General features: G+C 33.3%; 1 protein-coding gene across 4 annotated transcripts in view; it reads right to left on the reverse strand.

Annotated features, from left to right (window-relative positions):
- Positions 1-15,132, reverse strand: part of DGKB (diacylglycerol kinase beta) — an 832,080-nt gene extending 816,948 nt beyond the window's left edge. For all 4 annotated transcript variants that reach the window (XM_030932056.1, XM_030932048.1, XM_030932051.1 and 1 more), the window contains exon 1: positions 14,970-15,132. The gene's annotated coding sequence lies outside the window, so the exon portion shown is untranslated. The remainder of the gene's footprint in view (positions 1-14,969) is intronic.
- Positions 15,133-20,862: the final 5,730 nt, after the last annotated feature.

Genomic DNA, 20,862 nt, shown 5'->3' on the forward strand with positions numbered 1-20,862 from the left:
AAAAACAGCATTTTCTATAGTATTTATCCTTCACTTTAAATCCGTTTACCTACAAGATTTTATCCCACTTCATATGAAAATATCTATATACATAAAAATATCTAAATATGTACACGTATCCCTATTATAAGAATTATTCATGCTTTTCCTTAAGCAAAATGATTCTAATATTTATGAGGGAAAACATAACATTTTCTTTCATCACTTTTCCACAAAGTGGTCACACTGGCTGTATTTTTATAGGGAAGACAACTTCATCATCAGTCATTTATGAACACAGGTATGAGTTACAAATTAGAAATTTACCTCAGTGTGACTTTTGGAAGACTTACTTAACTTCGAAGTTACAGATAGATGATAACTAAGATCAGCCTCTTAACTTTGATGTATTTATATATTTTGAAGATGAATTTGTGAAACGTAAGAATCAAGTGTGAGGTGTGACAAATGCATTTAGTTCACTTTGAATATTTTGCTGCCATTCAAAACAGTACTTAAAGAATATATAACAGCTTGGAAAATTGTGATCTATTTAAAGAAGGAAAATATGAATTTTTTATACTACTTGATTATAGAAAAGAAGTTTTCACCTAAAAAGTTTTTTTAATGAATCCAAAATATTACCAGTACTTACATTTGTATACTAAAACTACAGGTAATCCTCTGACTTTATTTTTTATTGTGTTTTACAAGATGGACCTAAGAAATGTATTATTTTTAAATAAAATATATTTTGAAAGTATCATCAATAAAGAAATACTACTGTGGTAAAGGTAAATAAGAGTATGAAGAATATAAATATAAGCTCCTGTATATTATAATTTGAGAAAAAATGATTATACAAATATAATTTTGTATAATGAAGTCAGAGAAAATCCAGTCAAACAGTGAAAGTGAGGAGTTTCCCTAAACTTTTTTGATACCAACAAAGGTCAATCTGTGTTATTACTATCAATGTCACATCACAAATCATCTTTTTGTACATTCTGACACCATTGTGAATACTGTACACTTTGTACTGTGAATACATTTATCTTACCTTCCTCCCAGATGTGATAATTTATACTAACAAATATTTCTCTTGTCAAATTAAGCCAAAGATAAGCCATTGGTAAGTGTTTTATTACCCATGATCTCAGGCGGAGGGCTTAGGACAAACATGAGAGGACATGACATCCCAATTTAAAGATTTATTACAGTTTATTGTGAGGGCTATAGGCTGTTTTCCCTAACGGTTCACTAAAAATCACTGACATGGGGTGGATTGACTAAGAAGAAAAAGTATACAAATCTATTTAATGTGTATGCAGGGGAGCTTTCCATTCCATCCATCTTTGACATATCTTCAGTTATAATGCTTTCAATTTCTGCTTTTTCCTGAATTTTTAATTTATTTTGAAAATATTTACATTTTATTATATTTGTTTGGAAGATTTGTGTGCATGCAGCTTAGCTTTTATTTTTTTCCATATAATAAAGTTTTTTGAACAAAACATTGATTTTATTTCCATATTCCTCCGTTTTCTCTTCAGACACACCCTGGTGGTAACGCCAAGACTCTTTAGTAACCAAACCTTTCTAATTTAAGCACATATAATTTAGGATTTTATTAAATGTTCTGTCTCAATGAATTGTGTTTAGTAAGTTGATTAAAGTGCACTCCGTTTTATTAGTCTCATGTGGCTGAGATGTGGCAGCCATGGCCCTGCCTATGGAGATGCAAGGGAGAACCAACTGCCCAGATCTGAAAAGTGTGGTTGGGATCAACAGCTTTCACCTATCAGCTCCTTCTGTTTCATCACAGCTTTTGAGCTGGGGTCACTCTTCTTGAAGTGGCCACAGCAGATAACTGAGCAAACTATGATACAAATGTTGGGCCATTTTTGCTACACACGGAACTCTCCTAACCAGCAATGTTTCTTTCAGATCTCCCTGCTGGGCTGGTAGATTTTATAAAATCCAAAATGTGGTCTGAAATTTCCTCCTACACAATCCTGCTTCTTTCTCACCCCACCCACAGCACTTTTTTTTAATAGGTGTTACTCTCCAATAAACTTTTCTAGCCTCTCTAAACTTCAGTCTCAGCCTCTGCTGCTCAGAGGATCTAAGGTTCACACAATGCAGAAATGATCTACTAGTAACACAGCCCAAAGTATTGCAGACTAATTAACTACGTTATCTTTCCAATGGGTAAAAACATGTCCTCTCAGCCTTCACATTAAGTGGGATGATATATTTACAAATTCTTTAAAATTTCAATGTCACCAACATAAAACCATTTGTCTAGAACTTTAAAAATTGTAACTTTGAATAGTATGTGACACAAGTGTATACTTCTCAATCATCAGTTTAATTCATTATGTATGTAATGGTTTACATATTTTATGAGGCATTTCCAGATATTCAAAATAGAGAAAAAACTTATATGTCCATATTCTGAGTACCACTTCTTCAATTTCAGAAGTGAATAAGGTAATTTTCAGTGTGAGAATGGCTGTTTCCATTTGCATCTTTTACTTCAGCAACAGAATTTTAAAAGACATCTGACCTTTCCTGCTGTAGTGATTAAAGTAATAGCAGCAGCAACAACATATGCATTGTGTTGATCTTTTTTAAAGATCAAAATTGCATTAATCATTTTAGATTTTGAATGAAATAATTTATTTGGAGGTAGAGTATGTGTTCATGTTTATAAATAGATGTCTTTCATCATGATCCGGATAGGTCAAATTTTGTCTTTTTCTTTTTACTCATTCAAAATGTAATGAAATATTTACCTGTGCTTTCACATAACAGATTAATATTTATAAAGTGCTCTGTAAATAGCTATAGCTGTGTATGTGTGTGTGTGTGTGTGTGTGTGCACACGTATACAGGCAAATGACTAGAAAACATGTTAGTAAAATTGGCAAGGCTAATAAACTTCCTTACAATGATTTCAAGTGAGACACAATTTTTCCTTTTCCATTTTAATGTTTTCATTAAACATACAATGTCATGGTTACTAATGTATAAGCTATTATATAATTCAAGATTCTACCAGTTGCAAGTGACAAAAACTCAACAAAAATGAGCTTAGGCAAGATATAAACTATATTGACCCATTAATTAAACTGTAGATCTCAAAGTAACCAGAGCCAAAATTTTATAAGCCACTTGCCCAATTGAGCACTTTCATTCTCTCTCTTCATTTCTCATATTTGTTTCTCTTGCCCTGCTTATCTTATTCTCTCAAGCTGTCTTTATAAAGCTAAAAACATTGACCAGATGGTTTTCAGGTTCTCCCCTCTTAGGTTTCCATTCCAAAATAAAGAATCTTTATCCCATAACCCCAGCTTTAAAAATACATGAGCAGAAATGTTTTGTTATTTTACTTGGTGGATGCTCTCTTCTGTTTCCAGGAGGGGAGTTACTGAAAGGAGAATCTTATATAAAACTAAATAGTTGCTCTGGGAACCCTGAGCTTTGGAAGGACAAAATAAATATGCAAATATGCAAAATGTACTTTTCATTGTCTAACAAATGATGGGAAGTATGGCAGCCAGGGAAAATCAGTGGATGTGCACATTTGTTCCTTTGATTTATTTCAGTGGAAGTTCCTTCTAAGTATTTGATTGAAGTAATCAAATTTGCCAAAATAAAAGTTCAGTGGAACAGTTAGAATTCAATTTATTTAGTTTGTAAATGGTAAGATGAACAAATATTTGAGAATTTAAAAAAGTTTAACCCTTTTATGAAAAATTAATCAGGTGTTTCCTTAAAAGTAAATTCACACTGGAGTGGGGGAATGGTGATCTGCCTGTTGAGAATCGATTCACTTACTAAAATTCAGAGACAACGGCTGGACAATTGTTTGATGTGCTAGGGAGTGATGGAGAAAGATTTGATTGCCAGATAGGCTTGTTGTAGTGCTCCTGGTTTTAAATATGTGCTAAATTCCCATTTCTTAGCTAACATTTATCGAGTTTTTTTGGTCTTCCAGGAGATTTGCTCTAATTTGATCAATATTAATAAAATTTACCATGCTACAGTCAATCACTGGCAAACATGAATACATATGGCACAGATCTTGCTCTGCAGCTGCACGTAGCACAATGAGGAAGACACAAAGGTAAAAATAAAATTATATATACATATATATATACAGATGTAGGATATTTGTTATAATAAAGATATACTGAAAAATTTTCAGTAGGAAAATTATTTATAAGAAAAAGTGTGGAAATTTGGGAATAGGGAGAGGTTTCACTTTGGAGGTGATGTCCAGTAAACATTTGGAAGAATCACTCTGCTTATCAGTTGAGTTATGAATAAGTTACATAATATGTGTTAAGGCATAGAGTTACAAAATGGTATCATATTTTGAAGAGTTATAAATATTTAAGATTGCCCAGCCCAGTGGCTCACCTGTAATCCCAGCACTTTAGGAGGCCAGACAGGCAGATGGCTTGAGCTCAGGAGTTTGAGATCAGCCTGGGCAACATGGCAAAACCTCATCTCTACAAAAACTATAAAAATTTGCTGCGTAGATTGCACCTGCAGTCGCAGCTACTTGGGAGGCTGAGGTGGGAGAATCACATGAGCCCAGAAGGCAGAGTCTACAGTGAACCAAGATCGCACCATTGCACTCCAGCCTAGGTGACAGAGCTAGATGTTGTCTTAAAAATAAATAAATAAATAAATAAGATAAATGGAAGATAAAACATATGAGTATTACAGACAGATTTTAGATGGTTAGTAAAGGCCAGTAAATCAGTGATCTTGTAGGTTATGCAGAGGGTACTAGAATTTATTTGATCATAATTGGAAGTTTGTAAACAGGAGTTGGGCTAGTTAGGGGGAAGTGAGAAAATGAAGCTCTCATTTTTAAGAGATCCTGCTGGTAAGACTGAGGAGGAAATATGGAGGACGAATTGACTGTTGGTCATTAAATGAGATAAGATGCAAAAGGGATAATTTCTTGAACCAAATCAATGACACTCAAGATTTACATTATAGGCTTTTATAGTATTCAGGGTTTCATTAGTTGCAAGTGACTGAAACCCAACTAAGAGTGGCTTATGCAACAGATAGTACTGGATCATAACCTAACTATGATGACAATTTGAATAGAGTAGAGAAGATAAAATAAATAAGGGATATGGATTGACTAGATCTGAGTAGTGAAAAAAGCAGCGGTAGAGGGAATGGATTCACAACATTTCTTTCTTGATGATTGGTTTTATGATGTTAACACCAATTTCATTTGGGAGGATCAGAAGAGTATAAGATACAGGTCTAGTTGGAAGATAATACATTTTATTTTGATATGTAGTATTGAATATACTCTAGATATGCAAGTAGAAAAATCCTAGAAGCAGTAGGTTATATTGGTTTATACTTGAATGGGGTTAAGTCATTTTAAAGACACAGATTTGGGAGATAGTTGTGTACACTGTACTTTGAAAATAAATATATTGTCATAAGTATATAGTTAAGAATGAGAGGAGTTATAAAAATTAGTGTGCAACTAATATGCAAGTATGAGTAGGAGAATAGTTTTTAATACTCCAAGTAGAACTCAGAGCATATTTTTATATGAATAACTTATCTCAAGTAGATGGAATTTATTAAGAAGTTCTTGTGAAAATTGCTAATAGAAACTTGACACCATTTATAGCATGGTTTCTAAGAAAAATGTGCCCCAAGTTTTAGAACATTAAATAAAACAAATAAACAAAACAAAAACAATTTTTTATTATGGATTAGTAGCAGGGTATATTCGTGGTTATCAATTAATGATTACTAATCTCACGTACATTCATAAGTAAAATTATAATTTGGTTTAACACACAGCAATGAAATAGAACTGAGTGATAATAATATAGCAAAACCACCCTTCATACCTTGTTAAACTTACATTGGCCTGACATCAAAAGAATATAAAACTATTAAAAAAGAAGTCTCATTATTTCAAAAAATCACGTGTTTGGCCCTTCAGTGCTCTCTTTTATTTGGCATTGGTCCTACATAATGAAAACCATTTTTCAACTCACACATAGGCATACTCTAAAATAGCAATTTCCATTTCGCTCCTTTGATTACATTTTTGTGCATCATATGACTCTATACTTCTGTCAAAAAAAACTATATCCTCCCAAATCTAACACCCTTGCTGAAGTTTTTTTTTTTCTTGAAGAATATGTTTATTGAAAATAATTTTATAAATATTCTAAAACAATTTCAGAAGTTCTTAAACTTAAACTGTCTAAAATCTTCTATTTAATGGTTAAAATAAAATCTTAATATTGGTTGAAGTTTTTTCCTCCATAAAAATTTTATTACAACAGTCCATGCTAACAATTTCCTTCTCCTATTTTCTACAGGTTAAAAAGTAAAATATAATTTGACTCTTAAATTTGTCCCCCTGATTAGACATGTAGTACACTGATGAACCAAGTCTTAAGAGACTTTTTTATATCTCACATAGCACAACATGAAAGATGTAATAAAAGCTTACTAAATAATTTTTAATGATTCAAGTTGGTACTATCAGAATGGATTCACATCCTTTTCCTTATTCAAGGGGAAATTCTAATTAGATATAAATGGTGAAATTTTCAAGGGAATGCATACATACGTTTGTGCATATATATGTGTATTTTTTTTTTTTTTAATAGAGACAGGGTCTCACCATGTTGCCCAGGCTGCTGGTCTCGAACTCCTGGCCTCAAGCAGTCCTCCCATTTCAGGGTCTTGACATGCTGAGATTACAGGCTTGAGCCACCACGCCTGGCCTTTAAGGGAACATTCAATCAAAGTTGTTTACTGCCTGAGCTTGTGCTGCTTCCATTAGAACAGACTGACCAGATGAGAGATTTGTTTGGATTTTTATTTTTGGCTCTATTCCATGGAATAACCTCAGGCAATCTAATTAATTTTTGATTTTCATTCCTTTTTTGTCAGCTCAAATATAGAGATATTATAAAGATAAATAATTGAGAATCAGAGAAGGGACTATATATAATTACTGAGAATATTTCATTACATACTATATACAATCTACATTGCAGAATGTTAAATAAAAATAAAATGATGCAAGATGCTTAATATATAAAGCCCTTTCAAATTTCATCTTAAGGAAATATTATGCATGAATTGTACATTGTCCAATAGCTTTTGATGTATTTTATTCATTTTATATGTAATGCAAACCTTTGCAATAAACCAGTTATTTGAAATGAACCAATTTAGGGAAATGCCTTGTGGTAGTTATTGGTTCACTTAAACTACTGAATTGATTTTAACATTTATATTTAGACTGAAACTTCAGCTGGTTAGTTGCAGAATTTTTTACTTGAAAGATGGAAAATTTTAAATGAAAACCTTAATCCATATGTGCTGGGGAAAATCTAGGAGGATTTCAAAACTCCTACATAAGAATGCAAACAAACTATTTCATCCACAGCACATCCTAAAGAACAAGTGTTTTCTGACTCCATTTATTTTTATTTCCGTATATATTTTTTTGACTTTTTTTTTTTGAGATACAGTCTTTGTTGCCCAGGCTGCAGTGCAATGGCACTGTCTCAGCTCACTGGAACTTCTGCCTCTTGGGTTCAAGCAATTCTCCTGCCTCAGCCTCCCAAGTAACTGGGATTACAGGCACGCACCACCATGCCTGACTAATTATTGTATTTTTAGTAGAGATGAGGTTTCACCATGTTGGCCAGGCTGGTCTTGAGCTCCCGGCCACGAGTGATTAACCCACCTCAGCCTCCCACAGTGCTGGGATTACAGGTGTGAGCCACCGCCCCCACCCCCTGTTTTCTGACTTTAGAAGTATGTGATTGACTCTTTAAATATATATGTATATATATATCTTTCATAATTAAAAACAAACCTTCATTTTTTGATTTGGCCCGATTTTATACTTATTTTTCTGCAATAATGTAATTATAGAGCTTAAGAAACTGGAAATATTCTTACTGGTAAATTGTTTAAAATGCTAAAAGTAAGTAACTTATGTAAGACTAATGAATTGCAGTGGAAAATTTTACACAGATAAAATAATTAGAGCAAAATGTATTAGAGAGATCGAGAGAGAGAGAGAGAAACAAAATCTAAAGTTAGTGCAAGGCAATAACTTACTCTAATAATTGCTGAGGATCAATGAGTATTTCTATTTCTGACAAACGTATAGTGAGGAAAAAGGACTGACAGCTCATTCAGCCACACTCGATATAGCAGATAAATTCAAAACTGAAATATCTTTGTCCACTTTCTGCTTAATGCTACTGGTTGCAAATAGGTAATAAATATTAACATGATCCCCTTCATGTCTTTTTATCTCAAGCCAAGTTTGATCTTTGTTCTCATCTCTTTTTTTTTTCAACAAAACATTAAAGTATGGAAAGTATAAAAACAAACTGCCATTGACGTACTTTCACATTAGTGAAGGAACACTAAGCTTGCTTTTAGTTGATAAGTAACAATTAGAACGTGAACAATTTTTTAAAATTAGTTTCTAACTTGAGGCTTTAGAACATTTTATTTGAATAATCTTTGATCTATTGTGTTTGTGTATATGACTACTTGAATCAAGCTAAATGTAATATTGTTTTCACAGTAAAAAGCATCTATGGTAATAAATTACCTACTTGTGGCTCCTTTAAATATAGATGGAATCAAAATATTAGGATTTCAAGAGGGCGCTTTGTGAAAAAAATATTTAATAAGTTCTTTGATGACTGGAAATATAAAAATCCTAACTGTCTTTTCCCATTCACGTTCCTGGGATTCCTTTTTTGCCTTGAGTAATTTACCTAATAACCAAATCTCAACTTTGAAGGAAGCTGAGTGTTATCCAGCCATTTCTATTAGCCATTGTTTGGATTCTCCCTACAAGGCCACGGAGAGAGTTACTCATTCTTTACCCAAAAATTCCCAGTGAAAAAATTCAGGCCTTTGCTCTGGAAAAGCATGGAATAATTAAACTGATCCTGTCTAAATGGAAGTAAAATGTGACATTTCTCTTGAAATGTAGCATATGGCATTCTTTATTTGAACATACACATTTATTAAATCACAGGTAATTTGATGTTTTTAGCATATTGACCATTCATTTGCATCATGCAAATAATGTGATGTATTTGTTTAAAAGTTAATACTGTTATTTTGGGCATTTTCTTACTATGTATTTTCAGCTACATATTTAAACCTAAATATAAGAGAGTCCATTCATTTTTGCAGAATTATTTTTACTGGTTTTCCAGTCTGTCATTTATTTTGATGATTCATTGTCTTGACCAGCATTATGCTATTTGTGAAAGACTTAACAAAAACAATCATAACAATTGCAGCAACAGATGATGGTGATACCAGAGAACAACCAAAGGAAGGCAGAATCATGATATTACCGTCTATCAGTTTTTCTTAAGACTTCTTGTATCATAAACAAATTTAGATGAATATCAACTTCATACTTTCAGATCTTGCAAAACACTGATGCTAATCCCTGTCTAACACAAATATGTCTGGGTGATACTAAAGAAGGGTGATTGCAGATACCCTCCAGCTTAGGAAACTAAGTTACAGTCAGGTTTCAATGAACAATGGGGATACTTTCTGAGAAGCATGTTGTCAGGTGATTTCCTCTTTGTGTAAACATTGTAACTGTACTCATACAAATCTAGATGACACAGACTACTACAGGACCAGTATCTGTCTGTGGCCTGTTAGGAACCAGGTTGCACAGCAGAAGGTGAGTGGTGGGCCAGTGAGCATTACTGCCCCAGTTCTGCCTTCTGTCAGATCAGCAGCAGCATTAGATTCTCACAGGAGCATGAACCCTATTGTAAACTAAGCATGCGAGGGATCTAGGTTGTGTGCTCCTTTTAAGAGTCTAATGGCTAATGACCCCAAAATTATGCATCCTCCCACCCCCATGGAAAAATTGTCTTTCATGAAACAGGTTCCTCATGCCAAAAAGGTTGGGGACCACTGGTCTACTATACAACTAAGCTAAATGTTATAGCCTATTGCTTCTAGGTTGCAAACTTGTATAACACGTTACTAAACTGAATATTGTAGGCAATTATAACACAATGGTAAGTACTTATGTATTTAAACATATCTAAACATAGAAAAGGCAATGTGTTATACCAACACGTTATGACATTATGAAGTCTAAGACATCACTAGACTATAGAAAATTTTCATTTTTACTATAAATTATTATAGTGTAATTATCATGTAATTCCTTGCACAAGCAGTCCGTCCTGGAATGAAACATCATTATGTGGCATGTGACTGTATTTGAAAGTGAAAATGTATGGGATCAACAGATCATTAGGTGCAGTAACATGGGTTGGGCTTAATTAATCCCAACGAATTATATTATGTGACTTCAATCATTCATTCTTTCATTTACTGAAAAAAAATTAAAAGTTTTGTAAAGATTGGCTGCTGCTGATGATGATGATGATTAACTATTAGCATCACATGCCAGGCATCCTCCTACATCTGGAGAATTCAGCAATGAACAACATAGAGTTTCTTTTCTCATGAAACTTAACACTTCCTAAGAGGGAATCAGATAATATACCAAAAAAATAGTATGGCTTCCAGAAGTGACAAGTGCTATGAAGAAATAAAACAGGGTAATGTGAAACTGTAGAACCTTGAGGCAGAAAGAAGTTTGGCAAATAAAGTAAAAAAAAAAAAAAAAAAAAAAAAAAAAGATTTATAAAGCTATAATGTTCAATAAATGTTAGTTGATTGAATACATGAAAAAGTGAGTTACTCATAGGAAAAATGAAATAAAGGAATGAAGGAATAAATAAGTAAATAAACCAAAGGAGAAAAAAACACATAACATATCCTCAAAATCCTCCCATGTCATCAATCACAAAGTGAAAGCAGGTAAAATTGCTCACTTGTTTTCATACCCTTTCCCCAAAGGTGAATGACTGCCTTGCTGTAATTCTCCTCCTGACTCTCAAAGGCAATACTTTTATCTTGCTTTAACAGGGATGCAAATCTTGAAGCCAGGAATACACTGCATAGTATTCCTTGAATCTCTTTTTCAAATGTTAACCCCAAACTCCTCCTCAGCCATGGACACCATTTCTGAATGGCAGGCTGGAGTGCAGATGGACAGTGTATACTAGGATGGCACAGATACTAGGGAAACAAGGCCAGGATGTGGCAGGGAAGGTGTCACAGAATTCTTGAATAATATTTTTGTAAAGCCCTAAAGTTTCAAATGCAAATCTGAATGAAATATAATTAGCATTTACTTTCCTTTTCCCAAGGAGTCAAATAAGGTAAACTTTTGTGTCACAATGAAAAGAAAACTAAGTCAGAGCTCTCTTCGTGATGATTTCAGTTGCTGGGATTAATCTCTCAGTTGAACAGCATCTGCAGGTGGGATTATTCTTCTGCTGCTTCTGTTCAACTCAAAATATTTTCTGACAGATGGTGATAGCAAGTAAATAAGACGTGTATTTCAGAAGCTGGAGAATTCTTGGGCTCATGAAAGGAACAATAGTCACAAATAAATATATTTCAAAGTGCCCCTATGTTGACTGAACTCTGAGATATTAGAGGGAAAAATCTCATTCGTATTGCAGGAAATCAAGTTTCCTACCTCCTTTCCCACTTCTGAATAATATTAACAAAAAGCTTGTGGTGTACTCTTGGCAGAAAACTCTAGCCACAAGATAGCTGACTGTGTGAACATTAAATACAGTACTTTTACAAGAATTATTTGGTTCAAGATTTGTAGCTGAGTAAAAATTCCTAGCCAATTTTTCATATTCTAACTGCAAGACAGTCAATTGAATTTAAAGCAACATTTGTGAAACCAACTAGGCTTATTTAGGAAAAAGAATAAAAAAAGAAATAATAAGTACATTAAAATTAAACTTATCAAATGCAACACTGTGGAAAAATTCCTGGATAGATGAAAACCTTTTATTTACTTTTATTTTCTTCAAAAAGTCACAGCAATGCCTAGACTTGCCTACAAAAGGATATTGAAAGCACTTTTTTTTTTTTTTTGAGATGGAGTTTCACTTTTGTTACCCAGGCTGAAGGGCAGTGGCACAATCTCGGCTCACTGCAACCTCGGCCTTCTGGGTTCAAGCAATTCTCCTGACTCAGCATCCTGAGTAGCTATGATTACAGGCGTGCACGACCACGCCCGGCTAATTTTTTGTACTTTTGGTAGAGACGGGGTTTCACCATGTTGGCCAGGCTGGTCTTGAACTCCTGACCTCAGGTGCTCTGCCAGTCTAGGCCTCCCAAAGGGCAGGGATTACAGATGTGAGCTGCCGCGCCTGGCCTATTGAAGGCATTTTTAAAGCAACTCAAGATGATGTTGCTACAGACAATAACGGCAGGCCACTTTACATTAGGTTCTAGGTGTGAAAAAAATTAGAGTTTGGAATGCCTATTTTATTCACAAGTGCCATTTTCACCATGTATTGAAAATAAACTAAAGCTTAATATATCATCATTCTATAACATAAATACTAGTAAAAATCTCCATTTTTGATTTAATATATTTCTAAATTTTAGAATTCCTTATGTACTCTAAAAGCTATTTGATGTAACTTTTGCTGGCAAACTGGACTATATCATTTTGTGACTAACAGAGATGGTGCTTCTCCTTTTATCCTAAATTTATAAGCAACAATTTTTTATTCATTTCCAGATTGGTTAACTAAAGCATTTGCTTTCTAATCCATAGGAAAGGAAAAGAAAAAATAACTTGCTACCTTCTCCTTCTGACTTGCTCTAAAATCACTGAACTTAAATAAATTTAAAACATTAGATGAAGGAGTAATCATCACACTGAAGTGATGAATTAAAGATATGACTAGTATTCCATTAGATCTGAACTCAATTTCTTAAGATTTGAATGCCTCTTATAAGAACATGATTGCTGATGTCCTCTCAAAGATTGTTAAAAAAAAAAAAAAAAGACAAAATCTATCGTTGCTTAAATCTTCAAATAAAAAATTATTATTAGGAAATTGGATTCTAAGTTTGTTTACCTCTTTAAAATTTTTAACAGAAAGATTAAAATGTAATTATAGTGAAATATACCATTGGATTACAAAGAGGAATATGCACATACTTATCTTTCCACTCTAAACACAAAGCATGTGAATGTATGTTTGCATATGTGTGTACATATATGTATAGGTGGGAGCTTGCAGAAAGTGAGTTAATGTTATATAGGGTCTAGGAAATCCAATTAATGCTTGTATTATATGATAAAAATAGGTTAGATGGATGGTTTGGAACAGATTTTTTTAATGATATACAATATGCTCTGCTAAAGGCTTATTTTAAAATAGAAACTATAATTTGTAGGGGAAGTATGCCTCTAGAAAATAAATCTCTTACAAGGCAATCAGTTTTGAATTTTTTTCACTAAAAATACAAGTCTGAAATCCTCCCGTCTTGAAGTTTCTATGTATCCAACAGACTTTTGAATATATTTATTCTCTGCTTATGTCTATGCTTACCTCTATTTAATTTTTATTTAAATACTATTAAGGAATATTTAAAACATTTTAATTGAAATTAAATGTATTTTCTTCTTTATCTATATTGTGTATATTATAGCCATAGTCAGTATAAGTTAGAAAATATTGTTTAGTTAAATTAATATAATCAAAATATATGTGTCTGGACTCTAAAACAGAAATTGATACAATAACATATGGATTGAAAATTAAGTTAATCATACTATTTATCAGAGAGACCTGGAGCTACTTATTTTCCATGCTCAATTTTTCTATTTCTCAATTGTTCTAAATAGGTATTTGAGTAATACTAAAAACATACTTTGAGTTTTTGCATTAGTTAATACACTCAGAATAATACACCCTTCACCAAATATATTTCTGTTTTTCTTTCAGTGTCTCTAGCACCAAATAATGCATTAGAAAAAAAATAGCCTTTTAATCATGTTTATGCAATTAAGAAATTATAAGGCATTAAAGTGTCCATCTCTGAGATTACAACCCATATTATATATTATGTATAATAGTCACATTGTCTTAATTGACCAAAATAAATAGTAGAATTTTAAATTTAAGACAGGTTGCATATACATAATACATATAAAAATAAATCTAAAATATATTATTTTATAATAAATTTAAAATATTTAAATTTATAAATATGTAAAATAAATTTAAAACATATAAATTTTAAATTATTTAAAATAAATTTAAAACATATTATTTAAAATATATTATTTAAATTAACCAAGTCTTATCAGGAAGGAATTCCTCTTAAGAGTTTCGGATTTGGCTCAGATCAAATAAAAAGGCAAACATTACTGGGAAAATTGCCATTTGTCAACTGTTCCATGTCATATCATGTGGTAATACAGTTCTTTAAACACCAAATGTCAGAATACTGACACTATACTGTACAAACTAAAACAAGTACAAAATTGAGCATAAATAATCCAAAAATACTGGCAGCTGTGCATTTGTAAATGAGTTGTGTTTGTGATGACTAATACTTTATTCCTACAGTTATAACATGCTGCATGTATTTTCTGTAGGACACCCCTGGGGAAAGGGGGCAGAAAATACATGAGAAACAAGTTATTTTTCAACAACAACAAAGATTTTAAATCTTTGCTTAATTAAAAAAGGAATAGTACAAGTAGATGACTCACTTCTATCTTTAAAAGCTGAAAATTAAAAATTATGCAATATCCTAAGAGTATAAAGACTGATTCAAATGTTGCTTCACATAATAATCTTCAAATATATCTCAAAACTCACCTATTTAGACTATTTGTTCCTATAACTGAATTGTACTTTAAGTGCAAAATATAATCAAATAAAGAGAAGGGCATTTATTCCATCGAATAGGTCCTTATATTATGATAAAATCATGCTTCCCTTTTAATTGATCAAAAAGTTAAAGTATACATTTTTCAAATATTCAAATCTTACCTTTAGAGAAACATTAATATGAATTGTTTCTTCATCCAACTGTGATTCAACATTCCCTAGCCAGTAGGGTACTAATTTATGTACAAAAGCAGAGGTCCTGTGTGTTATATTTTATTCAGAAATATAGATGACATTTCCTTTTACTAGGTAGCTTGGACTGACTAGTTCTTGTCACAATGTTGTCATAGTGATAGTGACATCAATGTACTTCATGGTAATCAGTGCAGCGATTTATCTGAGAAAAATAACAGCACCGATTTCTAGTGTGTTTTACATTTCAAAATGTCATCAAGTATACTGTTTAATCTATTACAGGTAAATTGCTTTCTTAAGTAGAGCACCTAGGACTTCAGATGAATTGATAGCTATATGTATCTGTGAAATGCAGACAAAAACAGTGTCTGAATGGATGATGAGGGTATTGGTGAACATAGCCAAGAGATCATAATTAACCGGTTGCTAAGGAAGATTTTGCTCTCAAGTGCCTTTGCCAAATACAAAATCTCCTCAAGTCATGAGCTCAATTTAATTATTTTGTTAAATCCTTTTTAATGTTTTTTGGACTCCAGGAGTGATATAGTGGTGATAGTCCAGAATTCTGGATTCTATCCTACAGAACATTGACAAAATGCTTTCAGTCATCATCTTTCATGACAAAGGGCTGTTATTGAAACTTCAGATGTTATTTAGTGGCCCAGTTACCTCCTGCTCTGGTGCTATGCAGGTTGCCATTACAATAAACAATAAGAATGACATTAGCAAAGCTCTCAGAGATAGAGAGCTCCAATTTTTAGGTCACCATCATATCAAAAATGAAAAAATAAAGTGTTATAATTTTTAAAAATATTTAAATATTTTCCTGTAAACTATTTTAACACTAAACTATGATAAAAATAATTGAACTTTTCAGACAAATGTTATAAGATTTATTTTTGAAATAATAATTCATAATGAACCATTGTGTTAGGCCATTATTACATTGCTATAAAGAAATACCTGACTTGGTAATTTATAAATAAAAGAGGTTTAATTGGCTCATGGTTCTGCAGGCTTTATAGGAAGCATGGTGCCAACACCTGCCTGGCTTTGGGGGAGGCCTCAGGAAGCTTACAATCATGGCAGAAGGTAAAGGGGGTGCAGACACGTCACATGGCAAGAGCAGGAACAAGTGAGAGAGAGTATGGGAAGGAAGGTGCCACACACTTTTAAATGACCAGATATCATGTGAACTCAGAGTGAGAGCTCACTTATCATCAAGGGGCTGGCCCGAGCCATTCATGAGGCATTTGTTCTCATGATCCAATGCCTCCCACCAGGCCCTACCTCCAACAATGGCTATTACAATTCAACATGAAATTTGGGTGGGAACAAGTATTCAAACTATATCAATCATGGATTTTGATCATATTGTTCGCATGATGACATCTGGAAGGAAGTTACTCCCTGTTCTAGTCTTGGAAGCATATCTCTGATGGCTTGTGCAGCCTCATTTTGAGAAGACCATGATGTCGTTCACAAATGTGTGAATCTAGACCAACATCAATTCTTCATCTGCTAAGATAATTTTAAATAATTTAAATAAAGGGGTATCAGAGGCTCTCTGGGCAAAGTAACATTATTTTCATAAATATTTTTTGATTTGTGTTAAAATTCTCAGTTTGTAGATGATAAACCATCAGAATTGCAATGTGACTACTTTCAATTAACTATTCACTCCATTTATCATTCTCATTGGTTGGACTCTGAAAAGCAGCATTGCTCCTTTGTAACCCTTGTAATTTTACTTCAGAAATAATGACTTAGATATGATCATATATAATAGTCTACATTGAAAAGACCATTTTTGAGATCATTAAAAAACTGGTATGTTTATTAAGGGCTCTATTAAGAAAGGTTTTCATAGAGCTAATTTTGATTCCATATTGTTAATAAAGAATTTTCTTTTTGTACAGAAATTTTCACAAGCCACAGATTTGACATATGATATTTTGAATATGTATTTTATGCCACACATTCTCAGACTGTTTGAAACGTGAGCCATTTGAGACAAAAGAGGCAGAATATGGTGTGGCTATTTTGGCTTCTAAGCACCATCTCTTTCTTAGTTGATCTGACACTCCAGTACAGCCTGAATCCCTGCCAGTCTCTCACATTTCCTAAGCCCTGATTGTCCTATCTTAATGTTTGTTGGGGCTGCCACTGAAGCAGAAAGTTGCAACTGTTTCCAATAGAGTTGAGCCAGGGATGAGGTTCATTGGCAACCATTGCTACTCTGCTGTTACCTACAACTGCTATGAAATCTGAGCCCAGGCCTATTTCAGCCAGACAGGAGGATTGCTTCCTTATATTATCAGAGCCTAAGAAGGGACTTCTAGAGCATAACATATAATAACTACTTTCTCTATCTGTCCTTTATTAGGAAAAAGGACTCGACCTTCCCTGAATGCCACTAGACCAGGGCCTTTTCATATGTTAGCTTTTCAAATCCTAACAAACTCAGAAACTGGTATCCGATTTTTATTTTATACGTAAGAAAACAAAGTTCTAATTACAATGTGCCCAACCCAATGTCATGTAGCATTAGAGAAGGTTGATTAAACTACGTCTAAGTCAGTGCATCGCTGTAACTAAAAAAAAGTAGATGAGTAAAGCTCTAAAGTCATAAAGAAAATTCACTTTTTACTATCCTATAATACTGTGCCATACAATATGTAGCCATGTCTGCTTTAAACAGTATAACTTTGTGTGGCTATACTCAAGAGAGACATTTGCTATTGCGATACAGGAGGTATCAAGGAGTTAATGATTTTTGCATAGTGATAGAGAACTTGACCAAGGATTCTCAACTCAGAGTGTGCTTTCCTTCCACTCAAACCAAAAGTCCTACCAGACATCCCTCTGCATGAGCCTAGCAAAGGATTGAAGGTTTTCTGTTTTGTGTTTTGTGTTTTTTCCTGATATTTCCAAGTTCATACCAGATAACTAAGAACAGAGGTAGAAGTCTCCCTAGAAATTTGTGAACTATGCTTAAAGTGAGATTGAAAAGATTATTCATTGTTATTAAAAGATCTAATACAGAGATTTGATCATATAGTAAAGAATAGTATGTAATTTATATAATATTTTTATCAAATTTTAAAAATTATCATGAAAGAATGGAAGGTTGAGGTCCAGACCTTAAATAAATACCTCCCAGTCCCAGTAGTTTTACTACATTGTTAGTAAGGAGATATTGAAGGCCAAAAGCAGCACTAAATACATGTTCCTAATAGCACATTATATTTTCATTTATAGAAACATATTTATAAACATACATTGTCTAATGAAATGTACTTCTTTTTGCATCATTTGTGTTTAGTCATTATCACTTCTTTTGCAGTCTCACTTTTAAAAGGTTATCATAGATCAGTGCTTCCCAAATACAGACTATTTTGCCCTCCTGGAGACATCTGCAATGTCCGGATACATTTTTCATTGTCACAACTGGGTGAGGTGGAGGGGTGCTGCTGGCATCTAGTGGGTAGAGGCCATGGTTGCTCCCAAACATCCTGCAATACATAGGACACTATGACCCTGACAACAAGGAATTATACTGTCTTAAATGCCTCAAATATCAACAGTGCCAAAGTTGGAAAACACTGCTATAGACATACACATATATACACACACACGAGATACATAAAACTGAATGATAATCAGGGCCACATTCATTGACCCTAAAGAACAGATTAGATCATTTGCATCTTATGAGGATGTTAATGTAACAAGGCTTAATCTTAAACATAGTATGTGATGTACCATCCTAGTTTTCAGACAATGAAAACTAGGCTACCTCAAAACCAGTACCCGTGTTGAACACTATTTCTTATAGGTTATATAAGACATACATGGGCATGTAATTTATTGAATCAAAGTGAATATGTCTGGCTGCAATGCATACATAATTGGGAAAGTAACCATTCTTCAATTCAGCAGGCCTTGCCAGAAAATCTAATCCCAAAGGATAGACTGTTAACATTATGAACAAGCCCTGTCTGGAGGGCTAACAATCTTGTGATGAACACATTTTCAGAGCCATCCAAGGAAGTCTTCTTGGTTTTGTGAAACAGCATATACTTGTTTTTTTTGTTTTTGTTTTTCCCAAACGTGTTAAGAAAAACCTTTACCACCCAGAAGAGTAGAGGTCAAATCTAAGATAATGTGTTACTTCTGGTATATCATAACAGACACTTCATCTCTGTTTCCTTTAGCTTAAAAAAAATGAAAAAAAAAAAAATCTGCTGTGTTTTGTGTCTTACTTCCCATAACTTTTTCTCCCAGACTAGCTGATCTTACACTTAGGTTAACATATATTCAAATAAAATATCTCTGGTATACTCCATAAAACTCTTCCTAACAAATAATGCCAGTAGTAGATGAAGGAATTAATAGGCATGCATACTCTAGATAAAAGATCTCCAATCATACTTTCTGCTATGAAAAAAAGACTCTCCAGCACTGACTAATATCATAGCAACTAGTCATATGTGCCTATTGAGCCTTTGAAATATAGCTAGTCACTAGGAAATTAATTTTTAATTTTATTTACAAATTACTTTTTGGTTAATTTGAAATTTTAAATGCTTTAATTGTATTTAATTTTGACTAGTAGCTACTGTATTGAAGAATGCAATTTAGAATACCAATGATAAAAAAAAAATATTGAGTCCAGAAGAAACAGACACAATAGATTTGAACAGAAGGAAAAAAATAAACACTAAGACAAAAAAATAATACTTATGAAGAATCAATATCTATCAGTTTAACCTTCTTTTGACATTTGGGTTACATGCCCTTATTAAGGTGGAAATGTCATATTATCAATTTCTGTTTAAATGATGTGATTTTTTTTTTATTTGAGGACAATTCTAAGCATTTAGAAAATTTCAGATTTGGGCAGGGCATTCTACTTGCTTTATAGTAAAAGAGGATAAGTTACATGTTTCATGAGATGTAAAGAGTTTTTTGATAGTTGGACATAGCACATTGATACTAGGATAGATAAAGGCAGAACTCTGCTATTTACTGCTCAAAACAAGATGTGATTGCCAGATAGGGCCAGATAGGAAATTGTATGTAGGAACAGGGTAATGACAATCTATAGCTGTAGGGGCAAATAGCATGGGTTTGTCTAGTTACATGGACCCCCTGCAAATTTGCTGGTTAAGAAGTTTGCAGGCTCTGGGCATAAGGGGATGTATATTGGTCCCAGCATACAAGAACCCAATAAGTTGGGGTTAGAGTGTGGATTTCATTAACTTCTCAGAAAGGGGAACTGACTGGCCTCTAGTCAGAGACTCAAAACTAGGTCAAGATGCCTAGTTGGACCCCTTGTTGTCTTGACATTAGTGGTAAACTCAATTACTAGGGGTATTACAGTGGCCCAAAGAGTAATGGAGACTTTTAAACAGTAGGGTATAAGCTCCCCTACGCAGTGTAGAAAAAACTTTTCAGTATAAGAGTAGAAAGGAAGGAAACAAGTAGAAATATGCAGAGTCCTTGCAGGCCATCCTGTTAACAAGTTTCCCATGTATATGGCAAAAACATTCTGAAATTTTGGGGTCTTTAACAGTGTGTTGGTGGAGTTATTGCCTGTGTTTTCTTTTCACTATTATTGTATATTGAAAACCTCTTACGCCAGTGTATGCTCAGATACTTCCAATAAAGTATATTTAACTTATGAGTTATATTATGTTTTGTGGTAATAATAACTCAGTGTATTTCTTGAATCAAGGTGGTAGGTATGGCAGTTTTGTTGCTGAGAATATGAACTGAAAGTTTAATAAGATATATGTAAAGGTTAACAGCATTTATAACTGGGGGGAGGAGTAGTTGTAATGGCCATAGAGAAGCA

The sequence above is a fragment of the Rhinopithecus roxellana genome, chromosome 6 (assembly GCF_007565055.1).
Source record: "Rhinopithecus roxellana isolate Shanxi Qingling chromosome 6, ASM756505v1, whole genome shotgun sequence".
In the NCBI taxonomy this organism is placed as follows: Eukaryota; Metazoa; Chordata; class Mammalia; order Primates; family Cercopithecidae; genus Rhinopithecus; species Rhinopithecus roxellana.